At 43.3% G+C, this 13,588-nt stretch overlaps 2 long non-coding RNA genes across 3 annotated transcripts in view; one reads left to right on the top strand and one right to left on the bottom strand.

Moving 5' to 3' along the window:
* Positions 1–2,554, top strand: part of Gm40055 — a 74,699-nt gene extending 72,145 nt beyond the window's left edge. Inside the window, exons 4-5 of one of the 2 annotated variants that reach the window (XR_003954486.1) lie at positions 1,303–1,526; positions 1,657–2,554. This is a non-coding gene — a long non-coding RNA (predicted gene, 40055). Of the gene's footprint in view, positions 1–1,302 lie in introns of both variants that reach the window. The other variant, XR_003954485.1, reaches the window with a different exon arrangement.
* The window catches only part of Gm32753, a 28,553-nt gene extending 19,262 nt beyond the window's left edge, over positions 1–9,291 (bottom strand). The window contains exon 1 of the long non-coding RNA XR_867305.3: positions 8,788–9,291. This is a non-coding gene — a long non-coding RNA (predicted gene, 32753). The remainder of the gene's footprint in view (positions 1–8,787) is intronic.
* Positions 9,292–13,588: the final 4,297 nt, after the last annotated feature.

Below are 13,588 nucleotides of genomic sequence, written 5' to 3'. Positions count from 1 at the left end.
TTGGGAGCCAATTGCATCCACTGTCCCCTGTCTGGATTGCCACCATAACCCCCAACCAGTGTGGCTGCAACCAGGCACCCTTATCATTCTGGTTGTAGGATACATGTAGGTCACCTCTGTGATTAGTACCACCCTGTGTAGCCCTCCCTTCCTAGGCTGCCACAATGTCATTAGTCTAATTTTCTTTTTCAGTCCTTATCATTACCTAAAGCAACAACAACTGTATCTCATTCACATTTGCTATCTCCTCGTAGTAACTTGAGATTCAAATGGGCCAGCCCTTTAGATTATTTCCTATCATATCATTCAAAGCTAGAATGAGGAAGGAATAATACCAATCTCACACTGAGTTAGATTTAAAATGATAATACTGGGTCTATTTAAAAAGATTAGGGCAGTAAAGGTTAGTACAGTGCTAGGGCTAGCAAAGCTAGAGAAAGCAGAACATAAAAACTGTAAGAGACAGGGTTTGGGGGTTTTAGCTGTGTCTTAGTTAGGGTTTTACTGCTGTGAAAAGATATCATGACCAAGGCAACTCTTATATGGGCAACATTTAATTGGGGCTGGCTTGTATGTTCAGAGGTTCAGTCCATTATCATCAAGATGGGAGCATGGCATCATCCAGGCAGGTATGGTATAGGAGGAGCTGAGAGTTCTACATCTTCATCTGAAGGTTGCCAGCAGAATACTGGCTTCCAGGACCTAGGACAAGGGTCTTAAAGCTTGTGCTCACAGTAACACACCTACTCCAACAAGGCCACACCTCCTAATAGTGCCACTCCCTAGGCCAAGTATATACAAACTTGTTGCAGGACCTTCCCTGTCCAATCACATTAGGGCAGTGGGAGGCAGAGCAAGGAGTTGAAGAGACAGAGAGAGGTCTGAGGAGGAGAGGGAGAACTAGAATGGAGGCTGATGTGGTGTTATCAAAAGGTTAGAATAATTGTGTTAAGGCTTTATCATTATCATTTGGCTCTGAAATGTATTGTATTGGCATCTTGTATATTGTGTTAATATTGATACATAAATCTGATTGGCTAATTAAGAATTTACTCTCAGTGTGAGTATGCTATTATTCTTGATTCTACTGGGTAATTAGGGATGTGTGGGGTGTTACATGAAAGTTAGAGGAACTCAGGGGCCCTGTCTGAGAGATGACCTGGTAGGAGCCATGTGGCCTCACAGGGCTGGTAAGTAAGATCACCTGGTGCAGGGGATAGCTCTAGATATTTCCCGCAAAGCCAGAGCAACATGACAGAGATGCAGACACATTGATCATTCTTTTCTGTCACAACCTTCCAGGATCCTGCTGGCTATTATCTCTATCCAGTAAGAAGAAAGTGAGCCATGGAGTTGGAACCATCTTCACAGGACATGGTGTCAGATAGCGAAGAGCAAATAATTCACCTGAAGAAGTGGAGAGGTTAAACAAGGCACATCAAGTTCTCCCATCCCAGAAAGCACCACATCCCCAGACTCATGTGACATGGCCGCCTCACGGGGCAATAGGAGGTCATTGGAAGGAGGTATGAATGGATCCAGAATTCTCAATGATTCACTGTATTTCTGAAGAGTCATTTTAGGAGACCATTCACTTTCTCTGTCAAAAGAACAATACACAATTGAAGATTCACTCCATAGTTGTTTTCTGAACAGGGTTTTCAAGACCTCAGCCATGGTCTCCCGTACAACACAGAGAGAGGATTTTTGTGGCTGGCAGAATTGTGAGTTCTGGGCTAACAACATTCCTGCAGCTGAAGGACAATGCCTACTTGTATGTAACACGGAAACAGGTGCTCCCTTTGTGCTGTGTGTGGAGTCAGAGAAGAACCAGGTAACCCGCTGGCAACACTGCTGATTTTGTAATAGAGTTTGGAGCTTCCCACACTTGGTGGGGGTAGGTACACCATCAAGCTTCTACATACAAGGTCAGTAGTTAAAAGGGGAAGATGCCAACTCATTACACATCTCTGCCATCAGCTTTAAACAAGCTGTGGAGTTGCTATGGTGACAGCTGCGGGATGGCTGTATCTAAGTGGACTGGCGATCAGAAGTTCCCCTTGAGTGCTTAGTGGGTATGGGATGTGGTAGAGGAATCCACAGATGTGTGAAGACAGAGTCCTGTCTATAATAATAGACAAGAGGAGCCACAGATGTGCCATGAAGAGACAGCTGTGTATTGTATCACTAAAGGTGAGGCGGGAGCCATTTGCTTGTCCAAGGGCTTTGAACAATAAGCTAGATAACATATGAGATACACATACACACACACACACACACACACACACACAAAGCAGAAAGAGCGGGTTTGCCCACTTCTTAGGATAGGACAGATTGAAGGAGGAGAAGAGCTTGGATGTGTGGGGAAATAGACAGACAAGACAGACTGTTAGAATGTGAAGCTTGGTCCACCTGCTTAAGGACTGTGCCTTCTCTTAAAGCAGAGTCACATAAACAGCTATGGACTCTGTGGTGTTGCATGGACCTGGTAACTTTACTTTCCCTAAATATCTTTATATTTAATCCATTTGGATAAAACACCACCACTTTTTTCTGTTGATTTCATTTCCTCTGTTAACAAAATAAAAATAAGAGGGCAGGAGAGATGGCTCAGCAGTTAACAGCACTGGCTGCTCTTCCAGAGGTCCTGAGCTCAATTCCCAGGAACCACATGGTGGCTCATAACCATCTGTAACAGGATCTGATTCCCTCTTCTGGTGTGTCTGAAGACAGCAACAATGTGCTCACAGACATTAAACAAGCAAACAAAATTAAAATGAGTCCCCAGTATGTGCTAACTTTTGATAGGAGTCCTAGCTCCTTATGGGGGGTGCTTCTGCAGGTTTGTTCACTGATAGTACACAGATTCATTCAAGCAAGAATAAAAAATCAACATGAGTCTCTGGGAAGGAGGAGCTAATCTCCAGTGCGGAAGCTTGTTCCTTTCCATTAGCCCCAAGGCATCAGCTGATGCTAGACTGGGCAGCTAAGCTTCTAAATGAAGCCCAGATCTGATTAGAAGAGCTTGCTTTATATGCCACTCATGGAGCCCTTACTATGTGCTCTGTAGAGAGCATTGCAAAATAGATAGCTGAGATATAGTCTAGGAGGTAGGGGTGGCAGGGAGTGGTTCTGGGCTGGTGAGAGTTGCAGGGTGTTGGGAGGCATAACAGAAGAAGCTCTTGACCTAGGTAGGGACTAGGAATGGTCCACAGCACTGTTAGAATACCTTCCGCACGGTTCCCCTAGTGTATCCTGCATCTTATCTTGTTTCTCGGGCTGATTCACAAGGATTGCCTGAAAGTGCTTTTGTGCCTGCTTCCTCTAATTGGGTTTGACCAATAGGGGTCCCAGACCAAAGAGACAGGGCTAGGTGGTGGTAGGGGGTGGATCTCTGGGAAGAGAGTGCATCTGAGATGAAATTTTCTGGGATTCCACCTTTGAGGGACATTGCCTACTGTTGAAGGATGCAGCTCCTGTCAAAATTAGCAGGAGGCAACTTCTGTACATTCTTCTCCTGCGTTCTATGAACCTCTCCTCTGGTTCTTTCCTGCCTCTGGGAAGACAAGAGTCTTCCTAGCCATGCAAAACTTTGCTTCAGCTTTTTGGTTTCCTTATTCCCTGGACACATCTTCTTAAGTTGTCCCTGTAATAATTCCCCTACCTACACAGTGAATATGCACCATCACTTTCCCACAAGAGCCTGAAGTCAGATTTTTTTTTCAGGGAGAAGTCATGCCTACACTGAGTGTGAAATAAGTGAGAAGAAGAAAGCAGACGAGTCAGAAGCAATAGCAATACACAGAGTGCAGAGACATGGTGGGAGGGGTCAGGGTGCTCCAACAGCCAATACTTGATCCTCTACTCTTCTTTTCCTTCACCCCTGGCATCCATGTTGGCACCAAGATCCGTAATCTCTAGTTCCTTGCCATCTTCCCAGCCTGCCCATGTCTATTTCCACTGCTCTGTCATTTCTTAATTGTTACTGTATCCGTTTTGTAGCCACTCCCACCACAGGATAATACAACCCCTCCCCCCATACTTTCACAGCCCTGCCTACTACCCCTAGGCGCAGCTAAAGGGCACTTGTCACTGCCCAGCCCTACCACATCAATCTTCTCTCCTCTGTATGCTTTCTAGATCCACTGCCCTCATCAACAGAAGAAACATCCTACAGGCAGCCGAGATCACCTGACACCTGCAGTGTATCACACTTTCTGCAGGAAAGGCAGCTTTCCCTGTCGGGAGATCCTGCACTGTCTTAGCCTGGGCTTTTCTGTTTTTAAGTCCTGCTTATAGATGCATCAGGATCCTTTTTTGGTCTCTGTCCCAAGCGGCTGACTATTGAAGATCTAGGACTGAGTCTCCTTTATACCCTGGGTTTTCAGGAATGGTTCACTAACACTGGACAAATTCTCTTACACGAGGAAGAGAAGTTCTGATTAGAGAGGTGACTTCCAATGTGTAAGATAAAGCGCATAAAGTCAGTGCTCATAAAACCTCAGTCCACAGAATCTGGGGAGCCTGAGAACTGGATCTGCAGCATGAGAGTTGAGAATATGGGCGTTGGTGTGACAGGGTGAAGTTTTGTGATTGTGTTCTGTTGACTGCGACAGCAACTGCCAAGTCACAGCGGTGCTGAGCAGTAATGCAGCAGTCATCCGCCATCCCTTTTCCTGTTTCTGTCTGAATATCTCATTTTTTCCTGAAATGTCAAAAATATGAGCCATGAAAGAAAATTGTGAAAATGTGAAAATGCCAGTGGGTGTATCTAGACAAATCTCAAACATCTGGACACATGGGAAAATGGAAGAAAATGTAGTAAGTTTTCTGCTGACTCAGGGCTGGAGTTCATCAAGACTGGGCCACCCTTACCTCTGACAGATGGAATTGTGTGTTAATTTTACCTCTGTGTATACTCCTGTTTTTCTCTTTTCAATGAACACCTGAAATGATATCTATAAAAGTCAATACAATAGTCCAAGCACAAACATAAGACTTCTGTCACTATTGAGAAATTTCTTTCAAGAAGACAATTTGAGGTTCATTATGTTGTTTACAAAATGTCGCAGCATTTTCCCTGTCCAATTACGTTAATGTAGAGGAGGCCTGTGATTGGGCAGGGAAAGGGGAGGCGGAGCAAAGGGGGAGAGACAGTGTCTCAGGGGGATAAGGGAGAAGGAGAATGGAGGTGGACATGAACCAGCTGGTTTTAAGCAGCTACAGGTTGTTATGATATCATAAGGCTAGAATAATTGGGACAAAGCTTTTATCTTTATCAATTGGCTCTGAAATTATTTTATTGGCATCTTATAAATTGAGGATTTATTGATACATAAATCTAATTGGTTTTGATTTTACTGGGGTAATATCTAACTGAGGTTGGCAGTTCAATTTGGTTACTGGAATGTGGAACAGAGTGGGTGGGACCCCACTGGGGCATAGTGTTGTGCCCTGCCAGTGCTGGCACTAGAATGGGAACATGCTGGATCATTTTTAATATTTACCGCAACAGAAAAAAAAATCAAGGTAAGCTAAAGAGTGAACCATAGAAGATTAACTAAACATAACATAAACATATTTTGCTTTATCATTATACATATTTAGATTAGTATTTATTGACATGAGAGTCATTGACATTATGCCACTAGAATAAAAATGTATACAAGAGATTTATAATGTAATTTTTCCTTTTATAAAATTAGAAATATTTCATTTGGGGGCTAGAGAGATGATTCAAAGGTTAAGAGCAACCTCGGGTGTTCTTATAGATTGGTTATAGTTAGAACCTAGATTGGTTCTAGCATCCAAGTCAGGTAGTTTAGAACCACCTGGAACTCTAGCTCCAGCAAGATCCAATGCTTCTCATCTCCTTGGGCACCTGTACACATGTAACACACACATAATTGAAATTAATAAAAAATAAAAACGAATGCCTCGTTTACATTAAAACAGTAGTAATTTGGGGTAGTGGATACAGTGGCATAAACCAAACATCTTTAAAACTTATTATAGTCATTTCTGGTTCAACTAGCCTCTCTTCCTTGTTTTACCTATTATGTGATTATTGAACTCGTGAACTTGGGCCATTGTTTTCTGAACCAAGTTAGAAGGTACTTCAATGGCTAGGATGGCTGGTTGGCAAAAGCCCACTTATGCTGGGCTAAGCTGGAAAGTATTCCAGATAGAGGAACAGCAGAAACAATGTTAAACCTGTGTAACTGAGATCTTCTGGCTGAGTAGAAAATGTAGGAGACACGAGAGTTAGCCATCAAGTGAACCAGGCAGGAGGATCTAGAGTGTGAGATTGAAGGGTCTTCAGGTTATATTCAGAAAGCAACGGGACCATGGAATCTGTAAGTATCAAAATGACTGGTCATTGGAATTTTAGGAAGTCTCACTTGAGTGCTAAAAATAGAATGATCAAGCTTGCTATTTCTTGACCACTGATCATTGTTACTGAGACAGCAGCAGAAACAACTATTCATGACTCAGACTCAAGAAGTATCCTACAGGTGTGTCTGAGCACTGAAGAGTCCCGCTCCTTGTTCTTCCGTACCACAGGGGACAGCTATGACATCATTCAGATACAACATGTGTCCATCACTCACAGCTACAGGCCCACATATTCAGACATCTCTCTGAACATCTTGGTGAGCAAGTGTTATGTTCTCCCACGTGATTTAAACAAATGCAAAGTCAAAGTCAGACCATTTATAGCTACTAAGTGGCAAGCACAGACAGGGAAGGTTCCAGCCCCCAGTCTGAATTAGCCAGTCTCTCACTGGACATGGCCATGGTTGAGCTTCATGGTAGCCTATACCTTATACACTGTTGTTATCTCTATTTTGTAGAGGAGATCACTGAGTGGTGGAATCTTTCCCAGACCAGGCAGTGTGTCTGCTGGATCCCAAAATCCTTGCTAGAATATGTGTACCTAGCATATGACAAGTCTCAAAAGGTCAGAGGGAACACTTAAGGCCACCAAGGGCCGGGAGTCAAGCACACTCAAATTACCAATGTAAACAAACCAAGAAACTCCTTCAAACCTCCAGGTGTTTGAGGATAACGTCTATTCTGCCACTGCGTCCACAGCTTAGCCTAACTCATCTTCTAGGGGTTTCTCTTCCCATATGCACAGATCTGTTTTCAAGTGTTCAGCCTTACAGGGAAACACAGAATGGCTTCACCCTTAAGATAATGACAGTGGGGGACCCAGAGACAGCTTCCTTAAAACATGCTGTCTGGGGCCAGGGAGATAATTCCATAAAGTTCTTGCTGTGCAGGCAAAAGGACCAAGAGTTCGCATCCCCAGAATCCACTGAAGAGCTGAGTGTGTGTGGCGGCACTTTGGTAATTGCACCCTCAAAAGGCAAGCACAGCATATTTTTTCAGAGAAAATGACCAAATGTAATGAGCCTATCAGCTAACTAGCTCTGGGTTTAACTGAGAGACTCTGACTCAAAAAACAAAAAAACAAAGAGTAAGGAGTATCAAGTATCAAGATCAAGGTGACTTCCTAACTCCAATCTCTGGTCTCCACACACATGCCCCTGCATACACACAAACTCATAAATATACATATACATGCACACACATATATACACATATATGTATGTATGTATGTATGAGCACATACAGCATACACACAAACACATGAAAAGAAAGGTGTCTAATTGAAAGAAAGTCCCTTGATAGACTGAATCCAGAATCTCCAGCAAATAAGACTGACTCCCCCTCCCCCGTGCCCCCCAACCCCCCACACCCTGGAAACTTTCTTTACAGATGAAAGATCCAAAGGATACTTTGTAGCCAAGCTGCAGCTGGCTTCTTACGAGAAGTTTCAGCTTTGCAGTTTCTGGGATAATGAGGGATCAGCGATGTACAAAGAACAAAGGATTCCTGAGGACACAGGGAGTTCCCCAGTTTTACTTCTTTTCAGAGGAAGCAAAGAGCTAAAAATGAATAGGATGTGTCAGGACCGTTTTGTTCCTGAAGTAATACATTTGTTCATCTCTGGCCTCTGTTTATCTACTCTCCTTGTCTAGCTACCCCACCCCACCCCCCCTGCAAAGAAAAAATAAATAAATAAAACAGAGCTAATACCACATCCGGATTGTATAAAATGAATCTGGCTTTAAAGAAGTTCTACTTTTGTATTCCCTACACATCCAGCCATGAATATCTTATCAGTATTTGTCTACACTTGTCCCTGAAACCCAAGAGATCCTCTGTGCCACCTACAAAGACACATTTTATCTTCTCACACTATACCTCTGATTTGGCACCTGTTACCCTGAACTTGTAACCCTGAGGATGATTGGGTCTGGGCACCCCTGAGGGCACAGTGTGCAGGAACATCTTGTGCTTGAAGGGAAAGCTGTCAGCCTTCCCCTGTGTACACCGCTCTCTCTAACTGGATCCTTAGTCTCTTCGGAGCAGCAGTCTGCCTTGGCCATCTTAGAGGCCAGGCCACTCACAGAATCTAGTTTGTAGTTGGTATTCACTGAAGAGGTTGGAAGTTGTAGGCTCAGACAAAGGACAAGGAGTGAGCCACGTCAGAGAAAAGCAAAGTGCCAAGGAACATATAAAGCCCGAGAGCAGGCTGCTTTTGCAGTGCCTGTGGTGATACTCATTTGGATCTGATTTTTGTCAGCCAGCTCTGGTGGCTAGGAATGGAGCCCAGTGTGGTATCAGATAGCTGTGGCTGGGACTCTAGACTGCAGCAGGCTGGCAGCTTCTGAGCAGGGCAGGATGAAAAGGGAAAAGGCTTATAGAGAAACTCACCTGCTGTTCCCTGCTAAGACCAGAAATGTTTAGAGATGATCAGGAACAATTTACAAGTGCCCTTGGCCTCTGGCTTGTCCATTTGATGTGCTGGTTGTTGGCAGCACGGATCTGCAACAGTCACTAGGACCTGCCAGGCTCTGAAAGGGCAGGGAGGACACTGACCTGACCTCAGAGATTTCTATATTTAAGGTGGCTGTCTCTGCTGCTATTTCCGACCTAGTCTGTCACAACTCGATCATGAATTCTTCTAATGTTGCTTCTCTCCAATGTTGTTTCTCTGCAGCTGACATTACACATGGTGAAGGTGCTTCTCTGTCCTTTCTAGCAAGAGGTAAAAAGAACATCTAAGCATTGTACTATAGTTGTGGCAATGGTTACAGAGTAGAATATTGATTAAAGCAGGAATTAAAGCAGGTGTTAATTAACACCAGGGCCACTAGTGTCTATTTTGAAGAGCATCATATGTGTTGAAAACTCATGAATCTTACATAAGATGACTGGTAAGGGCAGCTTCATAATATGTATCATAGGGTTCAGGGTACTGGAACCCTCATCCCTGGCATCTTTCACCATATTCAGAAAACCTGAGATGTCCAGTGCGTGCGTGCGTGCGTGCGTGCGTGCGTGTGTGTGTGTGTGTGTGTGTGTGTGTGTGTGTGTGAGAGAGAGAGAGAGAGAGAGAGAGAAGGGGGTAACCTCTTCAACCTTCACAGGTAGTAGAGAGATGAGCCTTGAGAGGCAACAAGACAGTTTAGCTCAGCGCTACTGAGTAGCTAGAATTGGTTTAAACTTTAAAAGTGTGACTGAGTTTTATCTGGCATATTTAGGTATAGCAAAATTTTGTGGAAACTATTCTGGTGAACTATTGTGATTAACTCAATCCCAGGTTCACAAAAAAGCATACATAAATCTCCTTGAAGAACATGACTACATTCAACAAAATTCTTTGTGAAAGTCCATAAAGATGGGTTCTATAAATTGGCTGAGACAAGTTTATGATTAGGGTCTGGAGGAGGGTCCGGTGACAAAACCATCTCTACCACATAGATGCACACACAAAGCACATCTGCTTCAGCCTTCTAAGTGGAAAACGGCATTTGTGTTCCTTCCCTCGAAGGAACAACCCTGTGTGCTTGACATGCCTGGTTTCCCTAGCGAAAGCATTTGAGCACAAATACATCCATACCCCTTACAGTGATGCGGATGCAGAATAGCCGCCATCCTTCCTATCCCTTAGCTATTGATGCTCTTAGCTAAATCCACCATACTTTCCAATTTCTTCCTAGTCCCCTCAAGGAAAATCTTGTTCCATTTCAGTATTTCCCATTCAAATCAACTTTGCTGATTGTTCAGTGTTTATCCCAACCTAAGGTTTAGATAGGGGTTGCACTCCATCTACCGTAGTTCTGACCTAAAATGAGGCCCTATTTTGTAAACTACTGCAAACCACACCGGCTCTCCTCTCAGTTGTCTCAGGGCTCCCCTAACATCTAGTTTAGCTAATCCCTTCCCTTCTTTATAATTCTCTGTAGCATCCAAGCTTAACCACAGATATGGGCTTTTATTGCTATTGTTTACCATTCTTAGAAAAATGGAAACAACCCTTCTTGCAACCCCAGAGGTTAGTGATGCATTGGGGCCCTGGAAAAGGGGCCTCATGGCTGCGATTAACACTTTGGAGCTGCCCCAAATGATTTTCTCTCAAAGGGAGAAATCTCTGCCTAAATTGTTAATGGTCATCATTTGATTCTGTATGAAGGTGACCTTTCTTAGACTTTTCTCAAGAGTGGTCCTCTAAGGAAGTGTGAGTTCAAATAAAGGACAGCTTATACATGGCATTCACAGGTAGATATATTTATCTTGGTAGCAGGCCAAAGCAATCTGAAAACTTTATAAAACTAAAATAGAGTGCTAGGGAAATGACTCAGCAGGTAAAAGACCAGAGTTCAATTCTCCAGGGTGCCCATAAAATCCAGATGTGTAGCACAAGTCTCTGTAATCATACAAAAAGACTGAGATACAAGAAGACAGAGATGGGAGACTCTCAGGATGATGTCAAGCCAGCTAGCTTGGTGTACACAGTGTAAAAACAACAAAAAGAATGTATCTCAAACAAAATTGATAATAGCCAAAAACAAATATTGTCTTCAGACCTCTACTCTGAGGTTATGGTGTGTGTGCACACACTAATGTGCCTTACACATGCATACACACATACATACCACTTTTTAAAAAAACTAAAATAAAAATAGCCAGTACAATTAACAGTTCTTGCAAATTTGTTGATTTGAGGGTGAAGCTATTAAAAAACAAGGGACAGAACTTGTGAAGCCAGAAATTACCAGAGCTGCTCTGTGCCCAGAGATCGTATGTGTACTTTGGTGTGTACTTTGTAACTGAGTTCTCTAGAGAAATGTTCTTCCTTATGCTTTTGAGATTCATATTAATGGCTTATAAAAGGCAAGTGAAGTTGTCTGTAGGTTAACCTTGACCCCAAGGAAGACACAGACCCTCAACTATTTTTTGTACCAATCAAACTGACAAGGATTAGCCGGCTTTCATGGAGATGCTCATGAAGACAATGTGTGTCTCCTCTGCCCCAGACTTCCTTTTTTCGTCACTCCGTGTCATGTCACCAGCGTGCTGTAGGCAGAGGGTTCATCCTGTGAAACCATCAGGCCCAGGCTTAGCTTTGTTGAGATGTAGGGCCATGAGCAGGACTGTCTGTCAATCTACCTCTCCTGACAAACCCAGCCCATCACTGATTCGGAAGGTCAGGTTTTCCTTGCAGGCCACCATACTCACTCATTGAAGGACCGCTGACTACTGTCTCTGTGCTTCAGGGATGAGACCTCATGTTCTCAAAGACTAAACCATCTCCCAGTGTTTTCTGGAGACCAGGTCTCACTATGTGACTTAGCCAGACTTTCTGTATACCAGTGTGTTAAGTTTTCTACTGCTGTGATAAAATACTAACCAAAAATAGCTTGGGAAAGAAAAGTTTTTATTTCAGCTTACAATTTATAGTACATAATGAAGGGAAGTCAGGGCAGGAACTCAAGGCAGGAACTGGAGGCAGGAACTAAAGCAGAGGCCATAGAAGAATGCTGCTTACTGACTTGCTTCTCAGGGTCATGATTTGCTACCCTTTTTATGCCTCCCAAAACCACCTGCCCTGGGATGATACCACCTACAATGGACTGCTCCCCTATATCAATGACTGTAGAGGGAAATATTTAAAAAGGCAATCCACGCTAAGCTAGCAGGTCCTAGAGGGCAGGCATGGCAGGCACTAGCGGGTATGGTAGGCCTGGTCTCATCTCCTGGAGACTATATGACTCAGAGCTTTGAAATCTCTCCACCCAGCTGGCTAAGTTTCCACTGTGGGTCACTGTCATGCAAGCCCCATACTTCCAATTTCCCATGGCTGGCTGGGATGCCCCACTATTGTACCTTTCTCTCTAGGACCCAGGCAAGCCACCACATGAAGGAAAACACCACAGAAGCTTAATTAAGAATCAAAGGTAACTCAATTGATGGGTGCAACAACTAACATCCTAATTATAAGCCATACTAAGTTCCAAATGGATCCACCACCTGAAACAGGGTCTCTGCTATCTACATCTTCGCCTACATCTTCGCCTCCATCTCCCATCCTCCATCTCCCATCCTCCACCCTCTTCTCCTCTCTTCCATCTCAGTTTTCTTGTCCGACTCAGAAGTCTACTCTCCCAATGACTGGTTTCTTTATTCATTAGAAGGGTCACATGAAGTCCTGAGTACGTAATTCACTCCTTGTCCCAGGTAGCCCTTCTTGGGGAAGCTGACTTAGCATCAAAATACAAACAGAACCAGGGCTATCCACAACAGTTTCCTCTTTCTGTCCAATTTAAAGAATCTTTTATCTCAGATATAAATTGAACACTATTGCCATTTTGTCAATTAAAATGTACAAGATAGACCTAACACCCAGCCCATAATTTTTGTCAGTTAAATAGAATACTATGTCATCTATCCTAACTTAAAAGACTTAAAAATCCATATGTTATGACCTGGTTTAGCTTGTATACTATCTGAAAACTATCTTCTCAAATATGTTCTCTCAATGCACCTGGCCAGCCAGCCTGCCAGGGCCTGCCGGCGTAGCGTGGATTGCTGTTTTAATATTTTCCACAAAAAATTACTAATCAAGAAAATGTCCCACAGTCTTGCCTACAAGCCAGTCTGATGGAGGCATTTTCTCAATTCAGGTTCCTCCCTTTCCTGATTATCTTGTGTCAAGGTGACAAAAAATAGCCGTCCAGACCAAGCTGCCCTCAGTTACCCCTACCTAGTAAGTGCTGAGATCACAGGCATGAACTATTCCACATCTGGCAACAAAGTACCTTTTTACATGGTCTTTTCCAAATAGAATTTCTAGCTCCCTGGCCTAGAACAAATGACTTAGCCTCAATTTTATATGCTGGTAATAGTGCTATTCTAAAATGTTTTTGTGTTGGTGCTAACAGGTGTCAAATAAGTTTACTTGGAAAAAAAATCTAGACTAAATAAGAAGGTACTCTTCTGGCCTGTGAAGTGCAAGTCAAGGAATCAGGCATGCATTCCCCCAAATTAATTTAGCCTTCTAAGCCTACTGCCATGAAATAATTTGTGAGAGTCACTTTCATACATATATTCGTGCACCTCAAGGAATCACCAAGGCTCCCCGAGGGATGTTGATAGTTTAAAGTGAATTCATTTCCAGAGCTTAATTCTATATGTATTAGTGCATAAGCCTCCCTTTTGCTGGAACTAAGTA

The sequence above is a fragment of the Mus musculus genome, chromosome 3 (genome assembly GCF_000001635.26).
Source record: "Mus musculus strain C57BL/6J chromosome 3, GRCm38.p6 C57BL/6J".
In the NCBI taxonomy this organism is placed as follows: Eukaryota; Metazoa; Chordata; class Mammalia; order Rodentia; family Muridae; genus Mus; species Mus musculus.
The sequence above is the reverse complement of the archived record's forward strand: the minus strand, read 5'-3'. Positions and strand labels throughout refer to the sequence as shown.